Source organism: Ambystoma mexicanum, chromosome 8 (genome assembly GCF_040938575.1).
Source record: "Ambystoma mexicanum isolate Mex_15411 chromosome 8, UKY_AmexF1_1, whole genome shotgun sequence".
In the NCBI taxonomy this organism is placed as follows: domain Eukaryota; kingdom Metazoa; phylum Chordata; class Amphibia; order Caudata; family Ambystomatidae; genus Ambystoma; species Ambystoma mexicanum.
Window position 1 is genome coordinate 188936963 of NC_090929.1, and position 14500 is coordinate 188951462.

The window sequence follows — 14500 nt, forward strand, 5'->3', positions numbered from 1 at the left end:
ACCACTCAGGGACAAAGTGCTAGCTGTTCGGACAGTGCCACAGTTGCCTGTTAACAATCAGTCAGGAAATGCACAATGCTCTACCTTAATCGACAATAACAATTTGTTACTGAACTTGTGTTTAAATCTACAAAGAGATTCAGTGGGAGATTTGGTTCTTGCCCTAGTGCCAAGTGCCCCCTCACAGGAATTTGACAATATTATTGGTCCTAATTTGTCAGCTTCGCCGGACCTGCCCAGATTAAGAGAAGCCACAGAATACACGATAACCTCAGACAGTGAAATGGAGACCACTATGCAGTCGAGTTTGATCAATAGTATTGAAGGGATCACAACTACGTAATGGAGCGCTGTTGCAGCCACGGTGGATGCAGTTTTTGCATTATGTTCTGCCATTGCTACGGAACAGAAGGGCATTAAACTTGCACTTGCAAAAGTGGTTGATGTGATTTTGGTGCATAGTGCACCCCCTCAGCCAAAGAACATAAATAATTAATCTCTGGACTGTTACTCCACCCCCTCGTCTACTCCATGCACAGAACAGAGCCTTAGATGGGTTACGACTGAAGAACAAGACATTATTGTACCTGTAGAAGGTGGAGACCCCGGAGAAAACAAGGGAAGCATACGATCAGCAACTTATGGAGGAACCTACATCGTTGGCAACATTAGGTGAGAAGGACAATGCATGGGGGGGGGGGTGACCAGGCCCAAAAAACCTAAAAAAGGTTTAAAAAAAATGAAAAGGAAGGCAGAATAGGCAAGTTAAGGCAACATGTGGCAACACATTCACTGAAACTAAAGTAAGCAGTGACCAAGAGAAATTGAAATATAACGGATCAGCAGTCGTAACTGGCGGACCTCCTTCTTTATCCATGCAACCTATTTATTTAATTTATTTATTGATAATTTGTTAGGCGCTTTATACAACGGAATTGTGTTTCAGAGCGCCACAAGGCTCAATGGGAAGGGAACACGGGAGATAATAACAGTGGCAATAAACAAAAAGAAAAGACAACATATGTAAAGTTTTGGTCCTACTAGGCCTTGTGGCATTTGGCCGTGCAAGTGCATTGAAGAGAAGTGCAGGGTAGCGAGATGGGGGCTGAGGGGTGCAGAGGAGTGGACAAGTGCTGGAGGAGTGACCATGAGGGAAGTGCTAAGGAGTGCCAGGAGGAGACCTTCAGGCTAAGTGCTAGTGCAGGCAGCTCTCAAGGGTGGAATGTGGAGTCACCAGGCAAGGGCCTGCAGGACAATGCAGTGGGGGTGCTGGTGATGACTGGGAGGAAGGGCCTGAGGGCTTGTGGGGTTCATGAGGAACAGGGCACTGGTCACAGCGGCAGTAGTAACAACAAAAGGGAAGAGGGGAAGAGGTAGAGAAGAGCAGAGTTTTGAGCACTTTCCGGAACCTAATGATGTCCGGCTCAAATCTGAGAGGGGCAGGGAGGCTGTTCCAAAGGGAGGCACCAGCCGCGGAGAGAGATCTGCCCCCCACTCTCTGCTTAGAGAAATGTTTGGCAGTCAGAGAGTGGGAATCAGAGGAGCGTACGGGAGTATTTAGGGAGGGAAAGTTGGAGATAGCGTGAGGCCAAGGATAAGCCTTACAGCCTTCTTCTGTATTAGCTGCAGGGGGCGAAGAGAGGAGAGAGGGATACAGTCCCTGGGCTTGAGGCCAAGGATAAGCCTTGCATCCTTGTTCTGTATTAGCTGGAGGGGGCGAAGAGAGGAGAGAGGGAGGTTAAGAAAGAGGCTGCTGCAATAGTCTAACCTGGAAAGGACCAGAGCTCTGGAGACATTGAGCTTCTGGTGGAAGGTGAGAAAAGGAAGAATGCCTCTGAGGAGGTGGAGTTAGAAATGGGACTTTTTGATAAGGTCCATGATGTGAGGTTTGAAGGAGAGAGTGGAGTTGAAGATGACCCCGAGGTTTTTGGCCTCAGAGGATGGAGGGGTTAAAGGACCCAAGGAAGGTGGCCAGCGAGTAGGAGGAAAAGAGGGCACATGTGTCCCGATGTGGAGGATCTCTGTCTCGATGGCATTGAGACAGAAATCGTTCGCTGAGCACCATGCCTGAATGGCAGACAGACAGTCAGGGATGAGGGAGGAGGAAGAGGGGGAAGTAGGGGGAAGTTTGAAGGAAAGCTGTGTGTCATCGGGGCAGCACTGGAAATGAGGGTAAAAGGAGATCAGATGAGCAAGAGGGGTGAGATAGAGATTGAAGAGCCAGGGCGAAAGGATTGAGCCATGCGGGACAACCCAGATAGAGAGGGTGGTGGAGGAGGAGAAAGGGCTCAATTGCAATTGAGAAGAGCGGTAAGTGAGAAAAGAGGTCAGCCAGTCCAGTGCCCCGTCAGTGATGCTGACGGTGTCAGTCATTTTATGAGGATGGAATGGTTGACTGTGTCAAAGGCAGAGGAGAGATTGAGGAGAATGAGAACAGCAGGAGAGTTGGAGTTGAGATTTGTGAGCATGGGTCCACAGGTTTTCAGGAGAGCAGTTTCCGTGCCTCTGGATGCTTGGAATCCAGGTTGATGTTCATGAAGGCACCCAACAAGATCAGTGTGGAGGGTCTGTTGGAGGAGGGCCAACTTTTCCAAGAGTTTACTTAGGAAGGGGGTAATAGTGATAGGGCGATAGTTAGCCATGCAGGACAGAATATTTAAGAGAGGGTGCACAAGGGAGCCCTTGAGGGTTGGAGGGAAAGAGCCAGAGGCAAAGGAGCAGTTACAGAGGTCTGCAAGGGCCGGGGCGAGAGAGGAGATGGTTTAAGTTACTTAACTGTAACTATTGTTCTCCAGCATGGGTCTGGCATGGATTCACATGCTCATGAATATTCCCCGTCATCAGACTGGGAATCCTCTGTAAAAGAAAGAAACAGTTTCAGTTTCACCTAACAACTCTATGGGCTCATTACGAGTAACCCGGTCTGGAAATAACAGTGGCGGTAAACCCGCCGCCACCGTTGTTTCCGGACCGGTTGATCTCGAGTTCTGCAGGCGGGAGGTGTAATTCCCGCCAGGTATAACCACCCGCCTGCAGGCGGACGTGGAAACACCGGCACCATCACGAGATGGTGCCTGTGTTTCCACTTCCCCATTCCCATTGAGTCCTATGGGAATGGGGACTCAATGGGAATGGGGATTTACCGAATTCCGCCTCCGGAATTCCCGGGTCACCGGTCGTAATGTCCCGGTAATTCCAGGAATCACGGAGGCGGAATGGTAATACGAGTCCGGCGGTAACCTGCCGGAATTTCAGGCACGGTTACCGCCAGACTCGAAATGAAGCCCTATTTCTCCTCTAAACCAATTACTGTCCTCTGGGTCCTACTGCCCCCATCCAATGACAGTCCACTCCCTAAGCCCCTCCTCTGGCAGCCATCCTCTGATTTTTACTGCACGCTTCAGTGTTGGGAGTCCTCGAGTTTGCTCTCTGAGCTACTGGTGGCAGAATGAGTGTTTTTTTTTACAGAAAAAGTTACATTTTTGTTTCAAAGGAGCCTGTGTTCTCTTTTCTTCATCTGCCGACAGCAAGGACTCATTGTCGGTGAAGTTCCCTGCCCCTCAAGGGCGATGATCCATCAAAGATTCTAGAAGGCCATCTTGGGCGTACTTCGCGCCCTCCAACCATGTCGGAGAAGAAGGAAGAAGGTCCCTCTTCAGACCCTGAACCAAATGTGGGCTACGAAATGTGTTTCTTGAAAGACAAGCATCTGCAATGCCTCTAGAGCTTGCAACAGGAGCACAAGTAAATAGAGTGCGAGATATGCCTCGGGTTCGCCAAGAAAACAACCAAGGACAGGCATAGTAAGATGGCGGCATGGCTTAATGTGAACAAGGCCTCTGACCCATGCTCCGAGCAGGGTCCTGCCTCGTCCAGGATTGGCCGGTCCGAGGAGCGGTCTCCTAAGTCCCTTGAGGGCGCCTCATCCGTGGGGACTCAAGATAAGGCCAAGAACTGCAAGTCCGAGTCCACCGAGTTTGCAGCGAAAGCGGGTCCCAAAGTGGATAGGGCACGATCAGCATCACCTTCCACCTCCATTGACAGCATACCTTCAAGCTCCAGTTCAAAGAGGAAGTCATGTACCCCAGCTAAACTACGGGAGAAATCGGAGATGCCACGGACGGAGGAGAAGAAGGCTGTGAAGCCCAAGCAGGCTCAACCGGCACAAGCAAAGACCTTGTCAGCGACTCTGCCAACGCCTACTACCACCACGGCAGTTACGGGTGCTGATCTACTTGTGTTGGTCCCAGGGCTCAGATAGTGTCCTTGCCCCCAATGCGTGACCCCGCCGCAGTGACTTTGGCAAAGTCTGTAGGCACACCAGAAGAGGTGAAACTAGCCCAGGCCCGGGTTCAAGACCTTCAGGTGGGAAAAAAAGGCAGGGGGCGGTAGGCGACGAGGCCCCGAAACAGCCCTCCCAGGCTATCGCTCAAACCATGGAGGTCTTGTCTACGAACAACGAAGATCGAGAGTCCTTACATACGGTCCACGAGGACGTTGAAGAGGAGGACGACGGCGCAGGTCTTAGTTTTCCTGTTCTGCCTTCTAAGCCGAGGGGCATTTCCTTGGAAATTCTGTCGACTCTATACACTTAGGTGTCAGAGATCCAGATGAGGATGCCTCTGGCACCGGTGGTCCCCCAGGGTCCCAATCAGCCTCCAGCAAAGAAGCGTAGGCGTCATCTGATGCCCCCATATCAACCTCCTTCACCACATCGGGCCCCTTCTCCCCCAGCAGACCCAGACACGGGTACGGGAACGGATATGACAACGGATGATTACAAAGACATTGTTGCAGTGGCCGGTGAAATCACCAAATTTGGATGCTACACGAGGTGGGGTAGTTCCACTCCATGATCGCCAGGGCCTCTGAGCTATTCCAGCTGGTGCCCGAGGAAACCAAGAAGGAGGGCTTCTCGTATCAAAGGCGCGATGCAAAGAGGAAGACTATCATGGCGGTGCCTTTTCTGTACGATGTTTGGGAGGAGGGTCTGACCTTCATGAAAAACCCTTGCACAGCTCAAGCCAAGTGGGATAGGCTGGAGAAGAAATATAGGATGCCAGACTCCGCACCAAAGTGCCTGAGGTCACACCCACCGCCGGACTTGGTGATATCGGCTGTCGCGAGGAAGCGGTCGGCTAACCCGTCCTCGTCATCTTCGGTCCCTCTGGACAGCAAGGGGAAAAGGATGGACGCCATGGGAAAGAAGGTGATTTACACTGCAGCTTCCACTATCAAGGCGGCCAACACACTGGCGTTCCTGGCTAGGTACAACAGGGAATTGTGGTACAAGCTAGGACCGATCCTGGAGTTCCTTCCTGACGACAAGAAGATGGAAGCCCTCGCTCTGTTCCAGGAAGGGGAAGTGGCGTCAGATCACGCCATCACAGTGGCATTGGATGTCCCCAACCCAGCCTGATAACGGGAAATATTCATGAGCATATGAATCCATGCCAGACCCCATGCTTGAGAAATTGTCATTAATGGTTCTGTAGTAGCAGGGGAGCACCTGTTTGCAGGAGGCCTTCATAGAGCGGACCACCTCAGAGACTTCATCTAGTGTAATGGGCAGGAGGGAGGGGAGTGAAGGGGTAGGCAGGAGGGGAGCCAAGTGAGGCAGGGGAGTGGGAGAGGAGATGGGGGTGGTGGAGAGCGAGGACAGGATGTCCTAACTTTTGGATGTGAAATGGGAGGCCAATGCAGTGCAGAGGGCCTGGGAAAGAAGGAGAGAGGTGGAGACTGCAAGTGGATTGGCAAGTTCCTTGCAGATTTTGAAAAGTTTGTCAGTATTGCTGGAGGCTCCAGTGATGAAGGCTTGGATGTGGACCCACTTTTTGGAGCGGATAGAGGTGCGATATTGCCTTTGGAGCAGGTGGCAGGCCCGTTTGTCAGAGGATGAGCCCAATGTCTGCCACTTCCATTCAGCAACTCTGCACTTGCATTTCAGAGAAGCTAGATCAGAGTCGTACCAGCTGTTGTTTTTGGTGGCAGGTTTTATACAGATCCTCATGGAAGGGGCAATGATGTTGACAATGATCGAGATGGCAAGATGGAGATTAGCAAGGGTTGAGTCAGCAGGAGAGTCACGAGTGGGGGTCGGAGGCGGGATGAAGGTGGAGGCACAAGCAGCAACTGACACTTGCTTCATTGGTCGAATGACAGTGAAGGAGGCTGGCAGTGGTAACCGGATTTGAGATAGGGATGTCACCAGAGATGAGGGCATCACGAGTGTGGCCAGCAGAGTGAGTCAGGCCTGAAGGGAGAATGGTGAGAGAGAAGGAGTCACAGAGGACCTGGAACTGAGAGGTGGTTGATTCAGGGGAGTCGAGTTGGATGTTGAAATCACCTAGGAGGAGGCGATTGGAAGAAGAGCTTGAAAGAGATGAAGCAAGGTAGGCCCATTCAGAGAGGAAGCGGGACACAGGGCCAAGGGGTCTGTAGATAGTGGCGAAGGTGAGAGAGAAAGAGGGGGAGACCCCAAGCCTACAGATGAGGCATTCAAAAGAAGAGTAGGATTGAGTAGGAATGATGGAAGGAGGGACCCAACTGGGAAAGATCAGGGCCACTCCACCTCTAGTCCTGTTGAGTCTGGGTTTGGAGAGGATTTTGTAGCCTTCAGGAAGGAGAGATTCAAGAGCAGTGACAGAGCTGGCATCGAACCACGTCTTGGTAAGAGCGAGGACGTCCAAGTCAAGGTCTTCGAGAAGGAGATAGATGTCAGAGGAGTGTTTGACAGCAGAGCGAGCATTCAGGGTAGCTGCGTGAAGTTGCTTACCATCTTTGAAGGTTTTCTAAGGGGGTTTACGGGGGCGTGGTACTCCCATTGGTGGTGGTGGAGGGATGAGGGGAGGGGAAGAAGGGGTAGCAGGAGAAGGGAGGATGTTTATGAGAGAAGGCAGGCACTGGTCCAGAAGGAGAAGAGCAGGTTGAGAACTGTGGGCCATAATGGTGCCATTGTGATATACATTAATGATGTAACTAGAGGATGGGGAGTATGCAAGGAGAACTTCACACCTAGTGCCACAATTAATGGGAAAGGAGGAGAAAGGAGAAAGAATGGAGACCAGTTGGGGGGTTCATAGGTCAGGAGAGGGGACAGTGATATGATATATTTTATTTGTATCGGGCCCATACACAAGTGTTTCAGAGCACGACAAGGCAAGGGAGGGGAAACAAGGGAGGACAAAACAACGATCTTCCTAGGCCCAGTGACATTGAGAAAGTGCAAGTGCAGGGGAAGAATGGAAAGTGCTGAACACGTGATAGAACAACAAAAGGTAGTGCGGCAAGCAGGTGGTTAGTGGGAGAAAAGGTGTAGACAACGGGTGTCTGATAAGTGCTGGATGGGGGGTTGTAGGGTAGTGGATATAGACCCAAGCGCAAGGGTTGCCAAGAGGCAGTGCGGGTCTGTGGCTGGGAGGGGAGAGATCTGGGCCCAAAGTCAGAGGGTAACCAGGTGCCTGGTGCCAAAAGCACAGATTAGCAGGGGAGAGGAAGAGCAAAGTCAGAAGCAAAGAGGAAGGTCTTGAGGTGCTTCCGGAACAGAAGATGGTTCTGCTCAAGTTTCAGAGAGGCAGGGAGGCATCCCCAGAGGGAGGCCCCAGCTGAGGATCTACCCCCAACTTGTTGCTTGGAGAAGCGACTGACCGAGGGAGTTAGAGGTGAAGGAGCGAAGAGCTTGAGTAGGAAGATATTTATGGAGGGAGAGTTGAAGGTATTGTGGACCCAGGCCCCAGAAAGCCTTGTGGACAATGCAAAGGGTCTTGAATGTAATCCTTGCAGTCAGTGGGAGACAATGGATAGATTTCAGGGCTGGAGAGATATAATCCCAGGGCTTGAGGCCAAGGACAAGTCTTGCAGTCCTGTTCTGGATGTGCTGCACAGGGCGGAGTGTGGTTGCAGGCAGATTTAGAAAGAGGCTGTTGCAATAGTCCAGCCTATAGAGAACGAGAGCTCTGGAGACAGTGAGCTTCTGGGGGAAGGAGATGAAAGGAAGCATACCTCTGAGCAGGTGCAGTTGGTAGTTGAATTTTTTTGAGACGTCAGAGATGTGTGGAGAAAAGTAAAGCGTGGTTTTGAAGATGACTCCAAGGATCTTAGCCTCCGCAAGTGGGAGCATGGACAGGGCCAAGGAAGGTTAGCCAGAGAGTGACAGGAAAGAAAGGTGCGGGTGTGCCGATGGGGAGGATCTCTGTCTCACTGGCATTAAGGCAGAGGTCGTTGGTCGGTGCACCACTCCTGGATTGCAGACAGACAGTTGGAGATGAGAGCGGGAGAAGAGGTAGCAGAGGGGAGTCTGAAAACAACTTGGGTATCATCTGCATAGCGTTGAAAAGCCGCGGAGAGAGATTAGACCCCTGGGGAACACCACATGTAGAAAGTGAGATAGAGCAAAGGAAGGACCCAAGTTGGACCTGGGAGGGGGTTAGGCGCTGCACGCTATGCGCCTCTTCCCGCCACCCACTGCGAAGCCACCCTTGCACGCCCTTACCTCAAGGGGCTGGCTTCTTGGCATTTTCCTTCCGTGGCAGGGTCCTGGCGCCTCTACCCGTGTTGGCGGTTCCCTCCGCTTTGCGGTACGGGGATGCGCTGGTTCCGGGGTAGGTCTGTTGAGGGCTCCCCGCGCATGCCCAGATCTCCCTGCTCTTCGGGCTCTGAGCAACAGCGGCTTGCGTTGCAAGCCTTGTTATGGTGCCGCCATTACAAGTGCATCCGCGGAAGCACAGTCCATCGCGTCTTAATGTGTGCAGAGCAATGGTGCTTCGCACCGGACTCTGTCCTCGCTCCTTGTTGCTTTTTTCTTGAAACCTTGCTCTTGCCCTCTGTGCCCTGACCCTATTGCCTTGGGCCTATTCCTGCCTGCCCCTGCTTTCTCTCTCGCCTTTCCGTGGCCTGCCATCTTGCCCTTCCCCTTGTGCTTCCTGCTCCCTTCCTTCCTCTTCTGCCTTGCTTCCCTTCTCCTTGTGCTACTGGTTGTGGATCCCGTGCTGCCTGGTTACTGTCTTCTGCTGCTCCTGACCGGACCTTTGGATCTAATGCTACATCAAATAGGTTAACCCCTTGTGGGCATACGTAGTTGGTGTACAAATATTATAATAAACAATTAGATGTCCACGCTGCAAACAACTTAATATGTTGGACACATTACAATAATTTATAGAAGTTCATATCGTGCAAATAAAGTCAAGGAGAGTATCACAAATGTTCGTAATACAATTTTTATATATGCAATAAAAATTAATGTTTGTATTTTTGTATCTTTGAAGCATACAGACAAAACACAAAAAGGATATCTGCCTAAAACATATGGTTTGACAAATACTGAATCAAAACAGTGAAACATTCCAAAATAATCCAATGAAACAAATGAAAAAGAGAGAGAAAACCAAGAATATAAAAATCGTACAGTATTTATTTACAATCTAAATTGTCATGTACTTCTGGGTATAGTTGGTAATACCCTGAAGGTAGAACATGATTAATTAATAATCATGGCTTAAGTCTGTCAGGACACAATTAATTAATACTCATGCCTTGAGTCTGCCTACGTGTGCTTATAGAATCTAATGTTTTAACAGGGCCCCTTCTAGTTTTCTGGGCATTGAAGCACGTTTCGGCGTACCAGCAGTGATGGCATCCATACACTCCTTCCTCGGGGCAGGTAAATAACCCTAATCGGGGGGATGGCGGGGGAGTGGCAGAAAATATATAGTTTCGGAATAGTGTCTGAAAGGAGTTTGAGATAATCTGCAGTTCATTTAATTCACTGCCCATCGCATTATGAGAGCCCCACAAGTCACTTACCCTGTGCCCCTCGCAAGGGTGTGGGGGGTTTTGCCCAAAACTGTGGGTTCTTCACATTGGGGACAGCTCCTTCTCGCAAAGTCCGCCTGGTATCTCAGTTATTGTTAAGTAAAAATTTGAGAATTATCCATATCATTCAGATGCCCACACTGAATGTGGCATGCACGGGAACAGTTGCATGGCGCATATAGTGGATGAGGTGGCCAGCTACCCATCTAGCAAGTAGGAAGTTATATTGAAAATGTACCTGGAAGTCTTGTAATGTATAGCAGGGAAAGATGGTGCGCAGCTCATCTCTGTGTTGAGAACGTTGATCAGAAGCCTGTCGTGCAGAGATACTTAATTTGCCCTGCAAGGCAAAGAAATGGACAAGCGTAATAAATGTGTGCATTGTAAGTGCACTTCACGTAAAAAATTGTGTTCAGGAAGTTTGTGACAGAACATAATAGTAAACGTTGCAAAATAATCGTACCTTGCCATTTCATGCTGTCGGTGTATATATCTTTTAAATGGACAGAGACCAGTAGATCCAGACGCCGTCAGACGTTCATGTATCGCATGCTGAAGTGCTGAAAGTAGATTAAGCACTATTGTAAAATCTACGTGAGACTCGATCTCAAAGATGCATGCTGCGCCCGTAGGTTCGGTAAATACCTTGTTTCAATTGTGCGAGAAAAACGCATGTCCTCTCAGTCTAACAACCCTTCGTTGTCACAGTATCCTGAAGCTGTTATGAATGGATGCCGCAAATGGCTGCGCGCGACCATGCCACGTTGTTATTATGTCGCCATAGTACCTTGCTTTCGTTTTAGCAGGCTAATGGAGATAATGATGCACGCGGCTGCACGAAGTGGGCCCACTTTGTGGTTTTGTTACCTAGGCAAGTTGCTTTCTGATACAGACTACCGTCCGCTCACATCTAATTCTTGTTCTGATGAGATATTGTGAAAATGCTCCCGCAATTGGCTACGGCTACTGGGAGGCCCAGCTCCATTTTAAGTGTTACTGTTCTGTAAATGCTTGAACTCTGGCAAACTTTCATAAGCTTGTTAGGTTATGTCGTGAGTGGCTGCGACCTTTGGATCTACCATCATCCATTCTGACCGGACCCTTGGACTCATCCATTCTGACTGGACCCTTGGATTTATCACCATCAGCCTTCCCTGTCAGTGCTTGCACTGTTTCTGCACCACGTAAATCTGCTGGGAAGTGCTGTCCCGTGGCATGGGGAACTGATCCAGGATCCCCTAATCGCATTCTGGTGGGTCTTGGGTTGGTTTCTCGTGTCACCTTATCTACTGATCCTGAGGCAGTCTGGCGTCAAATTCCACCGTCACCAGGAACATCAAGTACGAAGCGACAGCGCGACGCTCTGCTTAAAAGAGGGTCGATGGAGAGGAAGGCAGTCAGCCAAGCCACGGCCTGATCAGTGATACCGAGGTTATCATGGAGGCGATTAAGCAGGATGACATGGTTGACCGTGTCAAAGGCAGAAGAAAGATCGAGTAGGATGAGGACAGATGGGATATTAGAATCAAAGTTGGAGAGCAGGTCTTCACGGATGTTCAGGAGAGCAGTATCCGTGCTTCTGGCAGTTCTAAAGCCAGACTCATGGTGGTCATGGAGACAACCAACAGAATCGGTGTGAAGTTAAGAGGATGTCCATGAAAGTCTGCCTGGAAGAGGCGTTGACGTAGGTGTCAGCGATGGGAAGGCCTGAGTTAGAGTCCAGGAGAGCTTTTTTCAGTTATTTCCTTCCAGACTTTGTCAGAGAGGAAGGATATGTAATAGAAAAGCAGTTGGAATAGATAGCAGAGATGGAGAGTGCCATGGGAGTAGTGAGGGAGAGTGATAGGCAAGGGAGCTGCAGAGTGCACAGAAACTCACCAAGTGGCCTAGCAGCCAGGCAGGCACAGTGGAGGAGGTGTGCAAGGGAAGACAGTCAATGCACAGATTGAAGAACCCTCCAAGATTCAGATTTCCACAAAAGGCACAGATGCAGCGTTAGGGAGAATTCCCATTTTATGGCTAATTTCCCTTACCTATAGAGTCCCCCAGCAGCTTTGCTGGATTTGAAGGGTTTGTTTTTTTCGTCTGCTAAGAGTGAGACTCTTTTTCCCACTCTTAGACATTTTTGCTATGTGTGTTCTAGGCTATTTTTATGTTTAATGTCTACGGGGTTTCTCTCACCCCCATAGGAACCATCTTTATTCACATGTGTTACACAGCACCCACCGTGCAGTAACACAGGGGTGTCAGAGTGACCCCCAAACATAGACTCCACACCCTGGGACTGACTACTGTCTCCCAGGGCATGTAACGTCCCCATCGACTCTACTAGTCAATTTTTGTGAACTAAACCAGCACAACCCATCTTACTATGGAGCTACTGGGAAGGGTTAATAATTTTTCCCTTATGTTCATTTTCGAGAGGGTACCGTACAGTCCTTCTCTCAAAAGTTTCTGGCTGGTGACAGTGGTTACTACTGTAAATATTCGACCACAAATATTTCCCTATGGGATTTTCCCATTGTTCGAGGCTACCACATTTTCTGGCAGCCTCTAACAGACCGCCGGTGTATTTTAATATTAACTTTACTCCAGTAGGTTTTACTTGCCAGAACTTTAATATAATTTCTTTCTCGTGTCTTTCTCTAAACTCCTAACCCAGGTCGGGGATCCTTTGTTTGTCCTTTTGTCGTGCTTCTGCCAAGGAGCCCTCCTTTCCGCGTCACTGAGTCTGGGGTGGGTCCATTGTGTGGGATGGGGAGTAGGACCCCTGGACAGGGTTGCCTCAGCAACCCATGTTGCACTCTATCCTGATACGTCGCCACTGGAACTAAGAAGCCGAAGAGGAGAGAAGCCAAAGACATCTGCAACGACGGAACCACTGGTGAAGCCCTGCTGCAGCGTCTCACCACTTTTCTCCACACGACGAGAGGAGATCTTCATCTGCAAGAGCCTTCTTCCCTTGAGCTGGTGGGGCCAACCAGTTTGCCAATCGCCTTCCCGGACCTGCCTTGGTGGAATCGCCAGTACCCTGTACTCGGGAGACTGGATAGCCAGGCACCAGTCCACCCGGACCGCAATTGGAGCGTACCTTTTATTCGTCGGGCAGCATCGCTGCTGGTTTCATCCCCGGATAGTGCAGTAACTCGAACCTTCCTCCATGACGAGAGCCTCTCTTCCTCTGCTGGATCCCCCGAACTGCAGGAACTACCAGGAACAACCGCCACCGCAGGAGCCACTTCTTCATTTTAAGGTATATTGTTCCGCCAGGCCGCCCTTTCTGCGTGGTAGTGCTAAAGGTGTCTTACATCCTTTACCTACCTGTTGGGTTGTCCTCCCCTCTCTCTTAACATTGTCTTTCACCTTATGCATCCTTTTCAAATCGTTAACCAAAGACTTGACTGCAGCTACAAGAACATTTTGCTCCTGGGCCCTTACCCTGTACCACTGACTCTGGCACAGGCCTACTGACTCTGGCTAAATTGGTTAGAACTGCCTTCTCTAGATTGCTTCTCAACTAGAAATGTGTTGGTGCACCTACTTCTTATAATCATCCTTTCCTTCCCATTTTTTAAACTTGTGAAATGCCATTTGGCTCAGTTTTCATTTAAGTATTGTCTATACTGATGCACTCCCTTGCTTAAACTGGTTCACAAATTTATGTAAAGTGTTGCTAGGGTGTGTAAGAAGATATTTATGTATAACTTGTGCTTTCCCTCCCTTGTGAGAAATTGCTAGAGTGCCATTTGTGTTTGGTTTACACTGTGCCGTTTTGCTCAGTTTTCACTCTTGCTCAAACTTGTCTACAATTTAACTAGGGAGTGGTGTATGTTTTCTTTGACCGAATTTAACTTGCTTAATATTTGTGATAACTGTGGTTGACTAGAAGTGTGTAAAATAAATATATATTCCTTTTTAATACAAAGCTTTGGTCAGTGTTTCCTTGTTCCATAGTACTGAAGGCCTATTGTGTAAACCCTGAATACTGCTCATATCCATCTTGAGATAAGTCTGACTGCTCAGCCGCAGCTACCAACTAAATCTTTGTGGTACAGACTGATACCAAAGGGGATTTTTTGCTGTCACCTGTAGTCCTAATCTTCTGTAGTGCTCCCTAAGGGAACTGCACAGGATTCTGCCTAACACTGGTGTACAGCGGTGAGGATAAAAGTATTGGATTTACATTTTAGAGTTCTGATAGTACCTTGGTTCAAATAACCACAAGGCTAACTATCACAACAAGTTTATTTTAAACCAAGTCAAAAATATGGAAAGTTACAGCCAGGAGACCCTCCTTACTAATACTGCTGATTATTTAAAGGACCTGTCTAGACAGAAAGGTCTTCCAGTCAAAGGCAAGAAATTAGAAATGATTGATAGACTGTTAGAGAAACAAAGTGTCATGAACCATCGGACGCGTCCCTGCTGGACTTCCTGGTCCCTGACACATAGGGGCTTGCACTCAGCAGTACTCCCAACATGGGCGTCAAACACAGAACGCTGTTTACCAGATTCCGCGTCGGATGCATCATGTTCTATAAAGCAGACAGGATCCCGCGGCCCTGCGCGTCTCAACGCTACTGCTTGCAGTGGCTAGACGTGTGCTGCTGTAGTTCGCTCTTGCTAACTTCTTTGATTCCTGGTTCCTGGTCCCCCTATTATTTCCTCCTCATTCATTCCTTCCCTT

General features: G+C 49.3%; 1 long non-coding RNA gene across 1 annotated transcript in view; it reads right to left on the minus strand.

Annotated features, from left to right (window-relative positions):
• The window catches only part of LOC138471779 (uncharacterized), a 418908-nt gene that overhangs the window by 310142 nt on the left and 94266 nt on the right, over window positions 1-14500 (minus strand). The gene's annotated exons all lie outside the window — the stretch shown is intronic.